This window comes from Dreissena polymorpha, chromosome 3, assembly GCF_020536995.1.
Source record: "Dreissena polymorpha isolate Duluth1 chromosome 3, UMN_Dpol_1.0, whole genome shotgun sequence".
NCBI lineage: Eukaryota > Metazoa > Mollusca > Bivalvia > Myida > Dreissenidae > Dreissena > Dreissena polymorpha.
In genome coordinates this window covers 44,561,141-44,584,621 of record NC_068357.1, presented here as the reverse complement: position 1 = coordinate 44,584,621, position 23,481 = coordinate 44,561,141, and the positions used below count along the sequence as shown (strand labels likewise).

Genomic DNA, 23,481 nt, shown 5'->3' with positions numbered 1-23,481 from the left:
GTCATATTGGATTTGGAACTACTTTTGAAAACAAGATGGCGGCCCCCTCGTTTCAAACGCCTCGTAGAGGAAAATTAAAATGTTTTTTTAGCTCGTCTGTTTCAAGATGACATTGTTTAAGTAATAATTTAATGTAGATCTGTGAATTCCCACAACATACTTACAAACTTGTTAAAATTTAAAGATGCCAGTATTGACATTGAGTAAATTTAAAAATTAAATCGACTGTTTTCGTTATATTTTGTGACACTACGAGGATTGCTTACATAAAGAATGAAATACGTCACTCATTGTATGAGCATGGATGGCCGAGTGGTCTCAACGGTAGACGTTTACGGGTCAATGGTTCGAGCTCATTTGAGGGTTACTTTTATATTTTTATTTAATTTTATTCTCGTTTTTTATTGCAGCTTTTTAGATTCAATATTTGCATTTATTAAAAAAGTATTTAATTAAAAAAATAATTTGGAGAGTTCTTATGTTTGCTTACAAGGATTGCTTATATAAAGTATTAAATAAACCACTGACTATATGGGAGCACTGATGGCCCATTGGTTTAAGCACATGATTTTTACTCCAAGGGTCAGTGGATCGAGTTCAGTTAAGGAAGACTTCCTTTCTTTTTTTTAATTTTATTATTGTTTTTTTTTATTGAGGTGTTTTGTTCCAACGTTCACTTATCAATTTAAAGTATTCATTAACAAACTTCAATACATGTCTAAATCTGTGAAAAAGTTCCTTTGAAATTGCTAGTTTTCCTCTAACTTTACTATCCTCTTACATGCCCTTGTATTTTAAGATAGAATACTTTTCTCACCAGAGGAAAGAGGTATGGGTTTTGATTCCCATCGGGGGCTTCAGAGGATGATTCATTTTGAGACAAATGTTAATATTTGCTTTAGTGTATCCCAAAATTTACCTAATATTAAATAAATAACTGTAAAAAAATAATTCAAAATAAAGTTTGTTTCTATATATCCTTCTTTCCTATTGTTTCATCCATTCCAATAGATTCATTCACCCATTTATTTTGGTAATAATGACATATTTCTGATAAAACTTAAGTAAGTAATGCTTATTTTAAAAAGTCTATAACATACGTGTTGTATTTTCTATTTAGCTTAAAAACATGCGAATGTTTTTTATTTTAAGGGAAAATTTAAATTTAGGTAAAAATTAAGTAAAATCAGCTACACATGCTGAGTAAAAACCAATAATTCTGAAAATATTCAAGTTTAAACGGTGTTTGTGTGTTTATTAGTCCATTAGAATATTTATTGATTGATTTATATCCAAATTACTTAAAACGTTCTGTGTTTTTCTATAAAAATAATGACTGAACAGATTGATAGGAAAGATACCAACATACATGTATCAGGGTTGCTAGGGTGCCCACCTTGAATTGGCCTGTTACTAAGGAAATACCTGCGTTGAAAATAATTTTGCCATACTTTTGTGGGGAAGATATCAAATGTTTAATTAAATGTCTCGTTTGTGCTGAAAATCTTTTCATTCAGTAGAAAAAGTCAATTTCACTCTTTAAGTGGCCGAATATACAGGAAAAGAGGCTACATTGTGATCCATGGACATGAACATTCAATTATGCAATAAACATGTATAATTTGAGGGAAGAATATGACAGCAAACTTAGAATGGACATTCATTTTAGATTGTTAAATAACTAATACCATAAATGACTAAATAATGGTGTAAAGCTTGTGTTTGACGTCCTTGCTTCTCACAGCAGAAAAGTTTAGGCATAAATGATTACTCTTTTTCTTTAGAATCAACATTGATGCATTATTACTTAAGCAAAGTTGAACTCTTAAAAAACACGATGACTGGGGAACTAAATTTTTCATGTTGCTTGCAATTTACTGAACACAATGTTACTAGTGAACAAATGCCTTCTCTCTTTACAGGGAGATGGTGTTTTTCATAAACATCCAGGTTCATTTGTATAAATAAGACCTCATAACATATTTATATACATGTAGTATAAAATGAATTCTAAGCTATACAATTATGATGATGACATTATGTGTTTTGCTGTAAATTTACAGAGAAAATATACTACAGCCGCATGTAACCAGAGTTATTAAAGTGCATTTTGACAGTATTGCCCCTGACTCATGCCTATTTTGAAATATTCTTATAAAAAACTGATTCTTTGTTTTGCGTGCAAAGGTGATGGAGGAGCATGTGTTGGTGCCTTTTTCTTAAAGTTGTTTCATAGTGTGGAAAATTGAGTTTTAAAAAGTATACACAATGCCTAATATGAGGCAAATTCCAATAATGTCTGTGGTTTTTCATTTAAAAACAAGAGATGTGTTTGTCAGAAGCATACATGTGTTAATGCACCTTATTGAGCTGCTTTGAAGACATATATTTGACCTTTGACCTTTAAGGATGACATTGACCTTTCAGCACTCAAAATGTGCAGCTCAATGAGATACACATGCATGCCAAATATCAAGTTGCTATCTTCAATATTGCAAAAGTTATGGGAAATGTTTAAGTTTTCAAACAGACAGATTGACGGTTAAAAAGCCGGGGGCATGAAAAAACGGTATTCTTATTTGATTTATGAGTGTTACCGGTATTGATGTCTCCCAAGTATTGGAATAACCAATTAACACTTAATTGGCTAAAACAGGGCTGATCCATTACCTTTCCATCACCAGGTTCGTTATGGTTTTACAAATTCACTGAGTGTAAACATTGGGCACTTATATAGCTCAAAGTGATTGGGAAACAAATTCTTGTGTTCTGATTTACATACATGTATTTACACCTGCAAAATTCAAAGTTAAGAATGGTAATTGTTCCCTTATTGTCAACAAACGGCATAGATCTTAACATTGTCAACTGATTGTTTTGTCTTTATTACTACTTTTGTACTTTCTTTTGTATTGCCCTCTTTATATTAACTTTCAACATATAAATTATTTCCAGTAATTGTAGATCTCAGATGTTCTGTGATGTAAATGTTTAGGGTTATTGTTACTTGTCACACCCATATCCATTTCATAATGTCTTAACACTGATATAGGATATTAGTGATTTTTGATTATTTTATTTATGTAAAATTATTCTTTATGCTGATTACAGTGCCATTCTTTATTCTCACAAAGATCCTAGTTTCATCAGTAGTGTTTTGGGTAAAGAACTTCAAAATTGCAGTAAATGGTTAGTTGATAACAAACTCACCTTGGGAAAAACTGAATGTTTAGTGTTTGGTTCCAAAAGGAAATTATCTAAACTTCATAACTTTAATGTTAAATGTAATGATCACACTATTGTTTCTCAATCATCTGTTAAAGGGATCTTTTCACGGTTTGGTAAATTGACAAAATTGAAAAAAGTTGTTTCAGATTCGCAAATTTTCGTTTTAGTTATGATATTTTTGAGGAAACAGAAATATTGAACATTTACTATGGTCTAATATAGCCATTAGATGCATCTTTTGACGATTTAAGGTAGCGCACCTCTAATGATTTCCCGCGATTTATTTTACGATCATTGCCGATCTTCAATGATCGCTTATTTCCGAGAGATGCATTTTTTTCAAACTTCGAATTTTGATATATGTTTAACTTATTCATTAAGAATACATTATTTTCACTATAAATATTGACTTTGATCCAATTATCATCTGAAAAATACGATTTCGCGATTTCTTCAAAGATCGAGCGAGCCTTTTTACCTGTTTACTTATGGATATCTAATTTAAGATTTCACTGATTTGAAGTTGTCGTGGCCGAGTGGTTAAGGCGATAGACTAGAAATCTTTTGGAATCTTCCCGCGCAGGTTCGATTCCTGCCGACATCGCATACTTTTTGCGACGCGTTTTATTTCTTTTCTAACGTAATTTGATTTAATATAGCACATAAGCTATGTTTATTGTTAAACATGTTGAAAATTGTATGCACATCCTTCAATTTTAAAATTAAAACAACGTTATGGCTTAATTGATTAATTTACTGCTGAAAATACGAATGATGCATGTTGCATTTTTATTTTTATTTCAAAAAGTAAACGGTAAATCTGTCTATTTTTGGTATTTTTGCTGTTTATAGTGTTTCTATAAAAACTAAGTTTAAAATATAACTTAAATGATACTATTTTGAATTTTATGACACTTTGTTTTTAACCGACCCAATTTTTACTTGGCTGCAATCACTTACATTTCATGGCGCTATTCCATAGATTAAAATTTGTAAAAAATAAATGTCTGTAAAATAATACTTATTTCATCTTTTTTAAACTTTAAACACCTTTACTGCATCTGTACACACCAACTGCATGCCCATATTTGGAAATTTGAATGAATTATGGAACTTTTATATACCCCAGGGTTAAAAATAAACTGGACAAAAGCCGAGCCTGAGGGTGGTTTTGAAAACATCGGTATATTTTTGTAAAAAGCATGGAAAGCCTACCTACAAATTTGCATGAAGTTCAATGAAATGATGCTGATTAGGAAAATAATTCATTAAATTATATTTGGATATGTGCCCATTAGAGGTGCGCTACCTTAAAAACCTGAACATTATAAAGCGTTGCAACGCGAAACGATTGAATAATTTGGAGAGTTCTGTTGTTGTCGTTTGAATTAACGAAACTACAAAGATTGCTTATATAAGGTATAAAATACTTAACCTGTGTTTACCCGGTGGAAAAGCTGAGAGAGATAGTGCGTTTTAACTTCAGACTAACTCCAGGACTCCGGTACCGGCTACTTTTTTTTCCTTTTTTAAATTTTATTCTTGATTTTTTTACTGGAGCTTTCAATATCCAATGTTTAAATTTATCAATATAAAGCATTTAATGACAAACTAAGAAATATGCCAAAATCTGTGAAAAGGCCCCTTTAAATACCTTGGTTCAATATTTGACACTGATCTTTCTGCTACATCTATTGTTAATAATAATATTATTAAGGCGAACTCAAGAATAAGATTCTTGTAAAGACAAAACCACTGTTTGAATATGGAATTAAGAAAATTGTTATGTAACTAATTGGTTCAATGCCATTTTGACTACGCTAGCTCTTCATGGTACAATGGTATTAGTAAACAGTTTAACAATTGATTACAAGTTGTACAGAATAAAGTTGTTAAATTTAATCATGGATATGACTCTAGAACATCTTTGAAAGTTAACGATTTTAGAAGTATTGGTTGGTTAAATGTTCAAAATAGAGTTAAGCAATAAACACTCACCCCTGCTTATAAAATTGTTAACAAGAAATGTAATAATTTTAGTTTAGTGTCTTATATACATAATAATAATAACAGTAGACATAGTAAAGGTAAATTGTATTTATCTCAATTGAATGGTTTTACCAGCACTACTTTTTATTATAATAAAGCGATCAAAGACTGGACCTGACTACCTGCTGATGTTTAAATCTTTAAGAATAAATATGAATTTAAAGAAATTGAAAACTGCTCTCACAGACAATATGAAATTGAAATAAAATGATGATTTTATATTTTAGTAGCAGTCTTATTGTTTAAATTAATGTTTTCAGTGATTGGTTTGTTATATATTGTTTAAATTAGTCATCAATACAGTATTTGTACGTACATTTAAATGTGATAAAACGATAGAATTATAACCAGTGCTCTCTAATAATATATGCTAATTACTATTTGATCTCAAGACTATAGTCGTATGTTTAAATGAATTATATTTGTTTGCGTATTAAAGTGATATTATGGGCATCTAAAAGTTTATAGGTGTCTATCGCAATCGTTGTTTATTTTTTATGTTTGCGCTTCAAATACACTTATATTTGTTAATGCAGCATCAACATACTAAAACAATATCCCGGAAAGACAAAAATAATGCATTTGAATATCAACCGTACTTTCGTTTGACAACTGATCACGCATGTACAATGTGAGCCTAAATTTAGGTTTAGTGCAGATTCGTTTATACGACGCAAAGACACACTTTTGTTTTACGGATCATTTCGGCTATCAGGAATGGGTTAGTCACGTAAAATATCGAATATAAAATATATTTTTATAAACAACTTGTAGCAAGATGAGTTGCAAATAATTGGTCAGTAACCACATTTTAACTTACTCTTTTGACCTGTTAATTCTTTTCAGCTCAATTCAACAGTGAAAAATGCCCATACTTTAATGACAACATTTTTGTACATTTGCCACCCATCTATAGCACCTCATTAGAAATAAGTTGCAAAACTTTAATGAGACATCCTGTGGTATATATATCATGTCTTGATTTCAACATTTTGTAACTACCGGGTACTTATTATTTCAGTTCTCTGCCACTGACTAGTTACTTGTTACTGAATTTAACTGATTAACTTTGACTGTGATATTTAAAATGTGATCTATCAATGCATTGTAATCCAAAACCTGTGATAATTGTTTTCCAATTATTATTAAATGTTGTAAATATATATATGCACCAATAAATCAATATTAAGAACAGTGTGACTGTGTTGCCAGACATATTACATTTAAATTACTTCATGTAAGTCAGGAATGGAAACTATCTTTTTACAATTGTTGCCTGCACTGTCGACCATATTTAGTGTTTTTGTTTCCCAGCTCAATTAAGAGTACCGACCCAAAATCATGGGCATGTCTGTGATATGTATCTTAAATTTTCTTAAAAGATAAATAATATAAATGTTAACAACCACTGCTGACTTTTAACATTTTCAATACAGTATGTCTTATTTTGAGAGGCCATTCTGAGTTGAGTTCATTTCCAAGGGCAACGTTATGCCTTAATATATGAATATTACCAAACTGAATATTGTTACACTGTCCCTAATTTTAATGGCACTTGATTCTTTAAGGCTTTGAACAGCTAGTTGACTGGCGGGGATAACAACATCTGGAATTAAAATGCCAAGGCTAAAATATAAAGAATATCTGCTAGAAGTACTGTATGGTTGCCATCATCAAATGTACAGAAAGAATCGTTTTTCAAATGTAATCTAGCTCCCCACTCATTCCATTCCATAAAACCTTTCAGATGTCTCAATACTGGTACTAGTAAACCCCACTGAGGGCCATATGGCTATGGTCCATATACAGTTTGTGACTGCCTGGCTGGTCACTATAATGCCATTTGGACCAACGTGGAGTTTACTATTTCTTATATTTCACCAACGAGTTTTCTCTGTACCACTGTACAGTTTTGTACAATTGTTAATGGTATAGAACATAAACATATTGATTAAATCTCAAAGTGTGTCGCCCTGCCGAGCATCAGCAATGTTGCAATTAATATAGTTTAAGAAATACTGGGGTTTTTTAGTTTGAATAATGTTGTTATTTTCACTTTAATAAACAACTAATTGGCTTTCTTAACATTTTATTAACATTTGAAAATGTTGTATGCAATGACAGCTAATTTTAAACAAGAACATAAATAAATATTCTATTATATTACTCCTCAGAGATATTGGTCCTTATATTTCTATATTATCGTTTAATTTAGTGCAAATATAGTGTTGTGTAACCCGAACTATAGTTTCGGTGTAATATCTTCCGCCTAGAGGCGTTAGACATATCCTTCCACCAAATAAACCGGAGAGACGATCGCCCTTATTGCGGAATTGTCCGAGGATTCCCGATTGGTATTTGCCCAGTCCCTGCGATCAGTTATTAATTAAAACAATGAGCTTTGCATTATTTGCAATAGATGTTGTATGAAATGTAATAGGCACAAATGTAGTACTTATTTACACTAATTTACACAAAAAAATCACCACTATGCAAGATTTTCTGACAACAAAAATATAAACATTGATCCGTAAAAAAACTTCTCCTCCCATAAGCGAACAAAAACGTAGTACATACTAGTCGCCGCACTTCAGTGCGACGCCAATAATCCGGATGTCGTTGCTTCACAGAGGTTATTGCAATTATGTATATTATGTCGGAATATATTTAATGAATGGTTGATAGAACAAAATGTTGTCCGCAAAACAAAGGAATCAATTGTAAACACTAAAATGCAAATGAATTCATCAATATGAACTTTGAACGCACATTTAAGATAATTCGTGTGTTAAAATAAGGGCTCCCACGGGTCAAAAAATGTCGTCGGGTCGGGTCGGCGTGTCAAAATTTCAATGTACGGGTAATTTCGGGTCGGGTCGGGTATTAAAAAAATCATTTTTTTTTGTAAACTACAGTAAAACATTTATTTTTCTTAAGGTTAAACATATTAGATACATTTAACAAATAACCGTTGTGAAATAAGACTAAATTGCTTCACAAAAAAGTATTCTTTATGTAGAATTACCACATTCTTTATAGTAATACATGAATTTATTATAAACTGTGCGTGATAAAACCTATATTATAATATATATCAAACAATGTTCAGCAAAATAAACTGCAAAAGAGTTGAAGTAACCCTTTCAATAAAAAAAACACTGCTATGATGTGCTTTCTCTATAGGAATATAGGAATATTTGTGTATCTATTAGTATTATTTTCTTTAAATTAGGCACACAAAATCAAAAGGCTAAAATGCACAAAATACACTGCCTAAAAACAAATCCTTCATAACTTTGTTACAATAATTGTGAACATATGTAACTTGATGTATCAAACTGTAAACAAGATCTTATCTCACCATATCAAGACTCAATTAAGACCTATATAAGATGGAAGATGACTAGAAAGCTGGGAAAAGTAAATACTTTCTTGATAAATTTAAATTATAACAAAACTTCAGCGTTAACAATTCTATACAAGTCAAATTACCAAGTTCTTTTTCAAAAACAGCAACATATCAACATTTTCACTTTTCATGCAGGATCTTTGCGCACACACAATGTAACCAGCTGTGGAGAACACGCGCTCACTGGCGACTGAAGTTGCTTGAGTAATAGGGTATTTCTCCTTGTTGGCATTCCACCATCTAAGTGGATTTTCGTCCAATTTGATGCTTGGTTGAGCATGGTAACTATTCAGTTCAGTTGATACTTTATCAGAATCAGGAACACTAAAACAACGCTCAGAAAAGGTATCCCTAAACAGTTCAGTAAGTGCAGTTTGTTGTTACACCACACCAGAGAGCTTCGGAATGTTGTTGTTATCATCAGAATCTTAACTGGAAAAACGACTGGACAGGTAGCTTCACCACTTCGACAGTAGAACGAGTTTTGTACACAAGTTCAACTTTACAATTTTTACAAACAGTCATGCCTTTGTCGGTATCATAATGTCCTTTTCGTTTTCGGATTTAAAACCGAAATACGCCCATACTGGCGAATCTAACCCCTTAACGCGTCAGTACTTTTCATTCTTCTTCATTCACTTGGTAATCAATACACAAAGATTGACAAAATACTTATAATTACACAGAAACATGAGCTTTGAAACACGAGATTTGAAACCGCGAACTTATATTATTTAATCCGGAAGCGAGATGGAAAGTCAGAACGGCACATTTCAAAACGGCCAGAACAAAACGGCACAGTTGATTTTACGCCGTTCTTTTGAAAAAATATTGACCCGATCCGGTAGGGCTGCAACGTGTACCCGAAATATCCGATGATATCGGATCCAACTTCAGATTCGCGGGTACGGATCCACCCCTGAAAATTTCGGTTCCGGATATTTTTTTTCATAGTTGTATGTAACCTAGCGCTGTTTTCACAAGTATTGTGTTTTATACAGACTGGTTCTGTTTAAAAGATAAATCATACGTGAAATAGTGGATATTTATTGACGAGTGACAGTCAAATAGCAGATGAATCGAGATCCTTTATTGTCATTACACATTCCGTAATGAGCCCCGAGAGCAAAACTAATTCGAAATCATGGAGGATCTGCACATTACAAATGCAATTTATATTGGCATTAGTAAGTTTTCAATCCTTATTGTCTTTCTGAGTTGTATTAAAAACAACGGTAGTGGATCCAGTGCGGCTAGAAGTTTATTCAGGTATATTTTGCATAATTTCGCGACCTATCAAATTGTGATACTGCATAATGTATTGTCTTGAAAGCATATTTCGTCATATACTAAGTTTAAATGCTTTCTTATGATGCAAGGAACCTCAGTGCCCAGTGAAAGAATCTTCTCAACAGCAGGAGACCCTGTCAGTGCTCATAGGGCTTGCCTGGACCCGGGCAATGTTGATATGTTAATTTTTGTGAAAACAAACATACACTTATGAACAGTGAAAAGTGCATTGTAACGAGCATACTATTAAGTGAATAAGCGTTAAGGTTTCGTTTTATTTGGACATTGCTACAATGTTAAATGAGAAATGTGTTATTTTTATTTGTTAATAAATGTTCAATGTTTTTTAGTCAAATTATACATCTAAAACAATGATTACTTTAATTTAGGCAGAAAATTCTAATTTTCTCTTATCTGAGGGATCCGGATCCGAAAAACTGCAAGAAACCATATTTGGATTCGGATTCGGATTCGAACAATTTTTTTGGATTCGTTGCAGCCCTACGTCCCGGTACCGTTTGCGAAAACTTTGACACGGAATCGCGGGTATTTTTTTACCCGCGGTTTCGGGTATTTTCGGGTACCCGTGTGAGCACTAGTTAAAATCTTTTCTCTGCGGACTGAACGATTATGTTATTATTTCGTATTAACAAAAAGTTCGAGAACATAGCGAATACAACATTGTCTCAAGTCAGAAGTTAATGAAATGTGTCCAGTGTGTCAGGAATCCTAAAAGATCACAGATTGAAAGGTCAAGAAATATTTATCATGAAATGTCGAAAACTAGACGATCGTTGGCAAGTTAAGTGCATTAGCTATCGGATCAGCGTACTATGGTACCACTAAACCACCTGTCATGTGTGAATGATATACTCCAGCGACAAAGAATTTCCTGGCCATGGTGATAGTTCGCCGGCGGTAGAGGTTAAAATTACATACAATGTTTGAGATGGAATGTACCGAGCAGTTCATTAAGACTTAAATGCATTTGGCTATTTTTACCACTCGTATAAAAAAGGAATTATACTCATTAAACAGTTGAGCAACTATTCAAAAATATTATTGTAATTTATGTGACTTTTTAGAATGCAATAATCTTACGTAAATACCTTTTCATCAATTAAAACGTAGTAGCCATTTTACATGAGGATTAAATGTGTTTCTAACGGTTTTGTAAAACTAATCATTATTCGATCTGCTTCTAGTCAGATATGTCAGGAGAGATGAATGTCAAATGTTGAATGAATAAAATCTGCTGTGATTTATTTGAAAGTACTATCAGACGCTTCATACTTTGCATAAGTGTCGGATACCATATACGACATTGTCATGTGTTGTGTTGTGCTTTTGTGACCTTGTACGTCTATGTTTATTGCTAGATACTTAATTTAAGCAAACGATTCCATAACAACGGGAAGTGTCGTCCCTTATTAGCCACTGCGAAATAACATGAATTAACCACTGTTTTCGCAAACGACGAAAAACCCTCGAATAAAAAAGTAGCCACAAATATTAACAGTTGACAATCTTCCTTCATAACTTAATTCTTTTCCGTCAGAATGGTCTGCGTATATCAATCTTAAATTAGTTCATTGCGTCGCTTTGTCTACGTATTATTTTATATCATAATAGATCTACATTGGACATTGATTAAATAACAAAGCAAGCTTAGAATTACGCAAGTGTGATATTTTTCTGCTATTGATTTAGCATAATTTAATATAATTGTGTGATCAACATCAGTTTTGACCTATTTTCGGAAACGCTTTATCTATGCTAAAAAAGAAAACTGTATTGAATACGCGTTAAATCTTAATATTCTTCTTTCTGTTGACCTATGCATTGTATAGTATACAGTATCATTTTTGTATGCACATTAAATATTACGAACCTTAATATGCTTAGTACTTAGGTTAACGTATAACTCTGAACCTGTGCGATTATACCCAAGCAAACCAAGTTTTACAAGCTTATATTTGGGGTATATAGGGTTCAAAATCTTGGTTTGTCGGTCGGTCATTCCGCAAAACTAATCAAAGTGCGACCTTCTACAACATTTCTCAAGTGAGTACATAAATATGTACTAAAGGTTTATGCTTTCATTGCAAGCTCAAATGTACACGGCGCTCAAAACATTAGTCCGTTGTTAGTACATTTTTAATTCGAACAACATCTTCTATGCTGCTTTGCCGACTGTAACAAAACATTATAGGTTTGATTCAGTTGTAACCCTCTCTCGATTCTGTATAAATTGTTTTAAATCAATACGTCTGTGCCAAAACAATACACTGGGGTATGAACCACGCCTTTGATTACTCCATGGTCAATTTACGCCCAGTAAATAATTTACGCTCGAAAAACCTAGAACATGTAGAAGTAAATTCGTTCTGAAATGTCTTTTGCATAACATGCTATAAGGGTATTGTAATTGTATAAACGTGTATGGAATTGCCTGATTTCACAAGGAATGAGTCATTTTGTTCATATAACGATTTCAAAATAATAGCTGTTGTTCTAGATACCACGAAGGATTTCGATAGCATGCGTTATTTGTCTTTCTAAAAAGGTCAGAAAATGTCATGTGATTTAAACAAAATGCCCATACGGCGTGTTTGTTTTAACACCCATCTGTAATTGAACAAGATACTCGAAAATTTGATTATTGTAAGGGTGTAAATCTTAATACCTATTTACCTATCCAAACGGCCCAATGAGATGCTAAAATGTTGTTCATTATGTAATATATTCATAGTAACAATAAAGTGTCTTAACCATTACCACTTTCAACATGGCTTGTTGATTAGCTTGCATAAAAATTAGCAGTAATGAAATCAAAGCGAATATACCTAGTGATTCCAAACCGAGCTATTTTATGTTTTATGCATATTTATAAAGACGAGCTATAATCACATACGTAAGTTGTTAATATTGGATGCTAGTTAAAGTAATATAAGACTGATATTGAAGGCAAATAATAAAAGATCATTTTTCAGTTCACGGTGTATTGATTAAATACCACAAAAAATAAAAGAAAGATCCATTGTCGAAAAGTTACCGACCTATTTCAGATCGTGAAACAAGCTCTATTTTTGTATGGTGTTTAATTTCCAATATATGTTTAATCGAGCGCAAGAAAATTATTGAACTATTTCGGTTGAAACATTGAAATACATAGGTAAAAAAGTTTAGAGTCATTGCGTGTATTTATGCCGCGTCATGCGAACATAGGTCTTATGCCATTATGCTAATGAAACCATGTAACCTTGCTTGACTTTCTCCGGACCATACTAGACTGGTCTGGTGTTACCCTGGCCACATATGACATGCGACTCATTTTTTCATGAGGCGTCTTAAACTAATATAGTTTTTCTCGTCTTACCAGCAGTGATTGTCTGATAAGTTATTTATTGTGTCAATGTTTAAAAATTATACGTTGCAAGTAGACACTTAACGTAACAAGTTTATTGTTTATATCAAGCATTTAGATAAAGCTCTTAAATGTTATCTCGACTGCATCCAAAGCATTCAGCTTATTAAAACGCCATAGAGTCGGTTTTATTGGTAGAACGATTTTATTGTGTTTCGGGGATATCTAAAGAATCGTCCATAAGGATATCGAACTCTAGACCTCACGGTCGCTATGCGGGCACCACATCCACAACGCAACCTCTAAAATAGTACACTAATGCCGTTAATTTCGGATAAAAGCAAATAAAACGTTTTATTTACTCTACATCACACCAGCCTACTTGTTGGTTGTTAATTACAGCTGGGTTACTTCAAGTCGAGTATATTAACACCTAGAACCGTATCATGACGTTGTGAATCGACGAATTAATGAACGTGCTTTTCCTGATGTTACACGATAAACATATGGCTGTTTGATGAGATAATTATCTAATGTTTTACTCTTACGCATTCTCTCATTAGAGGAGATTTTCGTAAACTCATTTACACATGCGGTATTATTCATGTGTTAAGACAGCCAACGATAACATTATTGATTCGCTGTCAACTTACTGCACGCTGTTTTCGAAGTAATACCGGCTGGTTGTTCATCCTTGTTGAGTTGTGTCGAATGTGTATCCTTCATAAAGGGGTAGAATATATTATCGCTGCTCTGTCCGTCAGTCCAAACTGAATGTGATATTATTGAGTTTTCGTGGGTATAAACGAGGTTTTCCAAGAATCGTTTCTGTCGTTCGCGATGTCCGTTTTTCAGTTCGACAGTTCTTCCGCCTGTCATTACGTCTTTCATTCCGTCATTCCTTTAGTTTCTTTTCAATATCTCATATACCTTTTATCCGAATTAGATGACGCTTGATATGCATCAAGCTTTAATTATGGTCGTTGGCAAAATTGTCATGTCGTTCCAGTCGAATGCTTTTTTTCAGATCATTGCTTTGTTAACGGACAACGCTTATACCATTACTCCGACGTGTATTGTTTGTCGGACTACGTGGCAGCGATCAACGACATCTGTTTATATGATTGACAACTGGCGAGTGGTAAATAAAGTTATCATTTTCATCTTTGTCCGGTCCTAATCTCCTAATCAAATCATCCGAATGTAATTAAAGTATAATGTGCACTTTCCATTCAAGGCAGACATGACAGGTCTTAAGGCTATGATAATCCGAATTTAATGAAACTTGATATCAATATTCTTATATAAAGGGCATTTCAATACTTGTCAGGATGTTCCGGCCCAATTATATTTCAGGGAATTATTGTTCTTCGTATACAAACGTAACATTCCAACTGACTTTACATTTCCTTACTCAAACACATGAACAAATGATCCGAACTTGATGTGCATTGATGCTACTGTGTTAAAATTAGAGCTATAACCGATTGATGAAACTTACAATTAACAGCGTGTTTATTAGACTTTATAATTACTCAAGTCGAGGGTATATAAACTGAATTGAAAGCAACATGTAGATCAAGATTCCTCAAATGCTGGTTTCAATTTCTTATCTGTGTCACTCAATAAGATGTAATTAGAGCTATTGCAACCAGTTAAATCACTTCAATATTTTCAACATAATCAATGTATTTATGTATTCTTTAAAAAATGTTATTGAATTAATGCTATAAGGAATTTTAAAAAATCAATATTTTCCAGACGAATAACGGCCCTTAACGTCCTTTGTCCTTATCAAAGTAATTTCCGTACCAGGATATGAATAGAAATTGTAAAAAAAAAAAAACAAGTACACCAATAATGTTTAAGAACCCACTTGATTCAAGAGGTAAGTAACCAATAGTCAAACACAAAGAACGAAACAAGTGACAATAACCAACATCAAGTAATACGACGTGAGTCACCGCATCAGTGAGAGTAAGAAATTGGTTTAAAGGCATCCACACCTCATCCCTTGCCCATAATTAGTTTATTTACGTTATGTCGTAAGTGTTCATGAAATGTAATCTAAAAACATTAACATTCCAATAAAAGCAATCATCATTCTAAAGCATTTTATTAAAGAGAATGAATACGTTTTCAATTGAATTACAATATATTAACTAAATTATCGTATGTTTTCCGGAGTACCACAATTGTAACTTTCTGAGATTAGAAGAAATCAATAAAAAATAACTAGATCTCTTATTTATTTAATAATATTTGGATATATCGCATCATAGTAGTCGCGCCATCGAAAGCGGAAATAAACATTAAATAAAAATAAACTATCCATCAGCAATATGTATGTGTAAAAAATAGTTAACTGTGGTTATGTTGTAGATTCAGCAATCGGTTTTGTATTTTAATGTTTGAATGATAGGAAGACAACGTTATTTTAAGCAAACAAATAAATATGTCAAAACAACATTTAACCGGCGAATTGTAAAATTGTTCTTGTAAAACAAAAACGTTTGAAATAAAATGGACGTCATATCACCGGTTAATTACAACAAAAATGTTTTAATTATATAATTTGATTTCTATTCAAATAAACAGTGCTGCTACAAATATGAAACTTGCAAGAACTTCGTGTGTGGCATTTAAAAATTTAATATTTGACCAGCGTGGTGTACACTAAGGTGATTTATTTGAAAAAATACACAGCTAACTACCGTATTGAAGTCCACGAGCGTGCGCGAGTATTCACCCCATTAAATGAGGTTTAGTCCCGTTAGCTGTTAACATTTTATTTCTTGAATTGTGCACCTCTTGAGATTATTAAGAAATATGTTCAAGCTATTTTTTCATGATGGATTTATTGTCAAGCCACGTTTTTGCAGAACTGCGGTACGTAGAGTTTAAGTAAATTCTATCATTTTGTGTTAGCTCGGAAATGGACGGTAATGATCTTGTAAACGCTATTCGTTCGGTACGGTTTGTATATATATATTTCACCATTGTAAAGATAAACCGTCACGTTAAACTATAATTATGCACTCATTCCGCTTTAGCAATTCCAATTTTCTTATATTAGGGTCGTGCTATTTGAAAAGAGGGTTTAATGCATGTGCATGCAGTCCGCACAGGCTAATCAAGGATGACACTGCCCGCTTTTATGATTTATTTTGTTTAAAGAAAGCCTCTTCTTAGCAAAAATCCAGTTTAGGCGGAAAGTGTCGCCACTGATAAGCCTGTGAGGACTGCGCATACTAACCTAGGACGACACTTTACGCACATGCATTAAACCCTTTATCACTGAACGAGGCCCATTCAATTATTGCGATAAATTAATTGAAAGTTATCGACGTTAAGGAGTTCAACATGGTTGATATCTCCCGGTTATGTGTTTAATATTCTCCTCAATTTTTCTCATTTATGTCACTTCATTTGTAAAAGATGTCTTTGGAAATCCCTTAAGGCAGTAACGTGAGAATTGACCATGCGCTATACTAGTATTTCATTTAGAACTTCATGTTACATATCAAGCTCAAACGCTTGGGCGTATTTGCGACAAGGTTTGGTCTCCTGGGTTGGCAGTCATATAAAAATCTTGATGCCTGGTATCTTAACAGAGAATACACGTCAAAACATGCATGCGTTATATTTGTAAAAAAAGTATTAGTTCATAGGACATAGCTTGTAATTGTAACTAATGATACAGAAGAAGCATGGGTTGGCGGGGTAGAGAAAGTAATGGTAGGGTGACGACAGAAAGATAATGCATAAAATATATTTCAACATAAAGCCGCTAATTCCACGGATGATAAAATATTTAAATAAACAAATCATGATACACGAAATTCGAACATAAAGCCATGTAAATCAATACAACATGTAAAGAATTGCATATCAGAGTTAAAATAAAGTGTTTTTATCGCTGTATTTACTGTATAGTTGTCCCAGGTGAACGAGTTAGATAATTGATTGTTTAGTATTGTAAACCCTTCTATGATAAATAAACAAAATACAGCTATATGAGAAAATAAAGAAATCGTACTATAATCTGTAACATGAACTGTTTCACTGGTAGAATCGTAAATACACAAATCCCTACGATATCGCATTAAATATTTATTCAAATCTGCAAATTAGTTACACAACATTCGGCGTCTGGAAAGGGGTAGGGTTTTGTGACTGCTTTGACACGATCTAGAATCCCTTTTTATTTCATCGGATGGAAATAAAGCCATGATGCTTGTTTTGTTTTAGATGTTAATTATAAAATTTAACTAATAACTGATTTTGACAAGTGGCGAGCGTATGTAGGATATAAATGAATTGATTATACGTATGATGATTATGCAAAGGCAAAACGTATCTGACAAAAAAAACGTTATTCCGACTAAACCAAATAGACTGGTCGTTATGCGTTTACGTTTTAAAACAAATCGTGCCCATTTACGTTTCTGGTATCACATTCCAATGTGTTTCGCTCATGTCTTTTTGAAGGAATGTAACAACAGCTTCGCATTCGTGGTTGATTAACTAATGAACTAACTTTGAACAATGCTATTCGTCTGAAGTGTTATTGTTTAGTAGGTATATGTTTTATCACTTGTGTGCGTGATATGAACATATTCAACACCGTATTTCGTTGATTATTATAGGAATTCCTTTTAAGAATAGTGTATTTCATACATAAATATGTGGCATTTCCCAGTGATTGTGAAATGCATGAAACACATTTTGGGTGGAATCTTTTCAGTAACATAGTAGTTCTTCATTAAAGTGTGCATACACTGTAAACCAATACAACTATATTATATATAGCGTAGAACACTAAATATTTGTGCATATAAATTAACATAACAAGTGGACATATTTTACCCTTAGCAGTCTAATCTTTCTGGAAAATAGATGTATGCCATCAAGTAGAAATGCTTCATCCATGCCAACAGCAAGTTCGAATGTTTGCCTTTACGTCGTTCTTTTAATTGGTCTTGAGTATTGTAATCGGTCAGTATCAATATCGCCAATAGAGCTGTTAACCATACCTAATGGTTATGGTTAAATGAATTAACCTTCAGTGCAATAATAAGAAGATAAGTAATAAAAAAATAGACTAACCTGACATTCATATCTTCACAAGGCATAACACAATAATGTATCGATCTATTTGAGTTATATTTCATGTATTTACCGCATCTGATATTTTAGGCTGTAACGCCATTCATATGTTTAACGAAAACAAAATATTAAGTCATAAGCAATTAAAAAAACATATATGTATTTCTTTTTGCATAACCATTCCTGACATGCAGAAGATTTTTTATGAATAACACTGTTCATTACTTAACGCAACCTTGACTGAACATTAGAAAAAACACTTGGAGAAGAATACTTTCATATTTTGGTTTATAAACTCTGAGTAAAAACAAAACTTATTATGTAAGATTGTAAGTACATAACATATTTTGATGACAAATAACGTAACCTAACACAGCTTTCTTCGTTTTCTAAAAGCGTTGTTATTAATCATCTGTTCAAATAGATGTCAGTTATGAGATCCAAAATGTCTGTTACAATTAACGTACCGGGTCTGTGAACTTACCAGATTATTCCCTAAAAGATATTTTCAGTAAGCGTGTTTAATACAAACATACAGATATAGCGTACAGTCCACATTTTAACTGCAAAATCGCATTACCTCAAGGTGCATTGGTTCGCGAAAAATTGAACTGACAGTCGCCCTTTTGGATTATTAATTGTAATCTTTTGAGATTACACAAGCAACATACAACAACAAAAACAATGACAAAAACGCACAGTTTATTGTTTAAATAAGAATACGTTTTGTTATCCGCTTTATCAACTGACGAATGCAGGTAAAAACATATAAATATAACTTGACATTATAGAAGCCTCTTATTAGAATCATTCAGTTTGGGAAATATCTATGTGGATCTTCAAATACTCCATGCGGTGAACGTGCGTCCGACATTTTCCGAATATGATGGCCCGAGTAAAGGTCCATCTCCGATTCAAACCCAAAGCACATAATCTACATGTTGACACTAGACCTGTAGCAGATCTTTGAAAACATAGTTAATAGCAGTTATCAAATACAAAGATCCTAAAACTGAATAAATAAATATTGTCGCATGTCCTATGCTCAATAAACACGATGTACAATGTTTGGGTTACACAAAGACATTCAATAACGTTATCGAACAAGCAAAAAACGCGAATACCAAACAATGAAATACGTTAAGAATAAAACATATGATTTACCGGAGTTTTGTAAAAGACTTTGATATATCATTAATCGTGCACAGCCTCTCATACAAGCATTTAATTCGTCCACTATGTTGTGTCAGCGGTTTCTTTGCCAAAACCAATTCACCATATTACACACAACGTTGCTAAATATTGTCGCGTTTCTGTCACTATTAAATTGCGACATTTTATTCTATTAAACGTATGTTCTTTTACTCGTTTAATATGTTTCCCTAGCATTTATTGAGGTAAAGGAATGTTTATAATATTATTACGAACGCGGGGCGGCTACGTTTGAGAAAGAAAAATGGTTGAGGGCTGTTCTAAAAATAACAATTTCGTATTTTTTAATTATTTGCTTTCATGAAACGGTATCAATAGAATAATTTTAAACATTTTAGGCATGTTTAAATAGGTTTAGAATAAGCTTTTTTAATATTGGAATGAAGTGTGACAACAATTGCATATGGAACATATTAATATATTCAATTGCAAATGTTTGATGAACTACACAAAGTAAACAATATTCTTTACAACAGCATCAATCTGAAAATGTGAAGAAACTTAATAAGCGACCTAAACCAGTTATTTGTCCACTGGGTTCGAGAATTTTATAGAAATCGGTACAATGAGTTGACTATCTTAATATTGAATTCCACCTTCAGGCAGTATTTATCTGCTTATTGACAATTGTTTACTTGAACATGTGTACATCCCGCTAGGAAGTGTATGCTTGTAATAACACCATATGCTACGAGACCATACACGCCTGTATTAAGTGTAGCATTTCGCAAGTGTTTACACATGAGTTAAAACGCAAATTTCGGCTAAAGCAAATAAATTGGTCGTTAGAAACCATGTAGCGCATGTGTTGCCTTTAACAATCGTTAAGAAGACTAAAACTCTTTAAAGAAGAGTTAAAGGAGCCATAGCTTGTTTGATAACTGTTAAACGCAAGATGTTGTCTTGTTTTATATGCACACAATGATTAGTTCCTTAATTAGTAAACTATGGTTGAATTTGATTAGATAAACTATCGTGTTCAACTAACACAAGCACTAATTGCAACATGTCAACCAAACTCACTGCTTATACACGCGTGCGTTGTAGGTATACTGGTAGCGCCTAAGCATTTGCTTCTTAAGAAGATTCTCTAGTTCGAATCAAGGTGCTGTTAATAAGTTAAACTTTTTATCTAGCTTTATAAACTATTAAACATTTAGTATTTATTAATAATTGCATCATGACACTTAACAATTATGAAAAAGTGTGAACAAGCCCCGCTATATGCGCATTAATACGTATATGTATATCATTCGTTTTGGGAAATATATTCATTTTGGAAAATTAAATATTTTGTGAGATTGCGAAAAGAAACAACAAATTATCAATGCCCATCAAATGACGAACGAAGGAAGAGTCATACCCTAAACATGCACATTCTGCACTTTCTTACAAATCGCAGTTTGAATTATATTATTGATACGAAACACACACACACAAACTGTGTATATAAATATATTAATAAATTCGCAAATAAATTAAATACCGAACAGTACTGCAATGACGTGGCTTGGATCATATTATAAAAATTTACACATAAACTTATTTATTGTAATGTGTATTTATGGAGTTTATCAATACCAAATCAATTACACTACATATTTATAAATATCATGTGTGTGTAAAAAGAGTGGAAAATGGTACACACATTGTGTTCTAAACAATAGAAAGAATGACGTTCACCGAACTTACGTGTGAGTCTAGATATTTAAAACGATATTAACAACATATTATTCTCATTTTTGTGTTGTATAAGCATATGCATTCAGAGTAAAGTTGTTTAAGGTTACAAATGAGGTAAACAGTTCCTGGAACTTAATTTCCTATACTATGGAACACAGCGGAACATCTGTTTCAATAGTTTCGTAATAAAGCAATACTTCTAAAATAAAGAAATACAGATGCTTTGGAAACATTGTTAGAAAATGTGCCATAATGGTTACTAGCCGCTGGTCTTGTGTTTTGGATGAGCTAGTCATATTCACACAATTAATTCCCATAAAATCTGAATAGCTGAATGATTTTACTTAAAGGACTAAATTGTAAAACCATGTTGAAAATATGACAAGAGCGCCGTAAATCCTCCACTACATTAACATTGACAATAACCAACAAACGGGGCTAAAAGACACTATACACACACAAAGACAACAAATAATACACGAATAGACAAGAATGTCAACGAGAAACCTTGCCATCAATATTCCAAGTCTAGTCCAACAGCAGGATCTTTAAAAGCTTTAATCTATATGATTTATTATTTTGAATGTATCATCTATGTATATAAACGTCAATTTGACATAATGGTTACCGTAGCAACACATATCACTCGGAAAGGGCTTTGTGATCGCGTTTTTGATGCATCCGATATCTCAAGAAAAAATGATCAGGATGTCGTTGCTTAACAGAGGTTATTGCAATGATGTTTTCTACGTCGGAATATTTTAATGATTGGTTAATAGAAAAGAAATGTATTCCGCAAAACAAAGGAAAAAATTGTCAACACTAAAATGCACATGAATTCATCAATATGAACTTTGAACGCACATTTAAGAAAATTCGTGTGTTAAATTATCGTCTCGGCTGACTCAAACGATTATGTTAGTATTTCGTTTTTACAACACGTTTGAGAACATAGCGAAAACAACATTGTCTTCAGTCAGAAGTTAATGCAATGTGTCTAGTATGTCAGGAATCATAGAAGATCACAGATTGAAAGGTCAATAAAAAATGTCGAAAACTAGAAGATCTTTGACAAGTTAAGTGCATTAGATATCGGATTTAACGTACTATGGTACCATTAACCCATTTATGCCTAGCGTCTAGAAAAAAGGCCTTAGCAAACAGCGTAGACTCAGATGAGACGCCGCATTATGCGGCGTCTCATCAGGGTATGTGCAGTTTGATTAAAGGAATTTCTGTAAGACATATTCTAAATATAGAAATAAATATACTAGACATCCCTAATTTCGGAAATAAAATGGTCCAATTTAAAATGATGGGAGAGTCCACTAGGCATAAATGGGTTAAACCACCTGTCATGTGTGAATGAAATACTCCTGTGACGAAAAAATTCCAAGCGGTGTTGATAGTTCGCCGCCGGTAGGTTAAAATTACATACAATGTTTGAGATGGAATATACCGAGTAGTTTATTAAGACTAAACTGCATTTGGCTATTTTACCATTCTTATGAACAGGGAAATAGATTCATGAAACTGTTGAGCAACTTAAAACATGTAATTTATTCCACTATTGCGATTGCACTAATCGTACGTAGATAACATACACATCAATTCAAACGTAAAAGACATGTTACAATTAAATGTTTGTACAACTAAGCATCAGAGTTAGAATAAGTGTGAGAAAACAAATAGGTTATTGTAACGTGTTTTGTTGTGCTTTGGCGACCGTGTACGTCTACGATTATTGCTAGATACTTTATTTGAACAAGCGATTTATTAGGGACTGCGAAATTACATGCATTAACCTCTGTTTTTTGGATAGAGAACACATTTTTCGATAAAAAAGTAGCCCCAAGTGTCAACAGTTAGCACGATCGTTCCTTCATAACTTAACCCATTTATGCCTAGTGGACTCTCCCATCCTTCTAGAGTGGATCAATTTATTTCCAAAATTACGGATGTCTAGAATATATATTTCTATATGTAGACTATTTCTTACAGAAATTCCTTCAAGCAAACAGCGCAGACCCAGATGAGACGCCGCATCATGCGGCGTCTCATCTGGGTTTACGCTGTTTGCCAATGCCTTTTTTCTGGACGCTAGGCATTTTACATTGGACCTTAAGGTGATAAC

The 23,481-nt window shown here is 32.9% G+C and overlaps 1 non-coding gene across 1 annotated transcript; it reads left to right on the top strand.

Annotated features, from left to right (window-relative positions):
* Positions 1-3,750: 3,750 nt before the first annotated feature.
* On the top strand, positions 3,751-3,832 carry Trnas-aga (transfer RNA serine (anticodon AGA)). The gene has a single exon. It is a non-coding gene; the product is annotated as a tRNA-Ser (tRNA).
* The last annotated feature ends 19,649 nt before the right edge of the window (positions 3,833-23,481 follow it).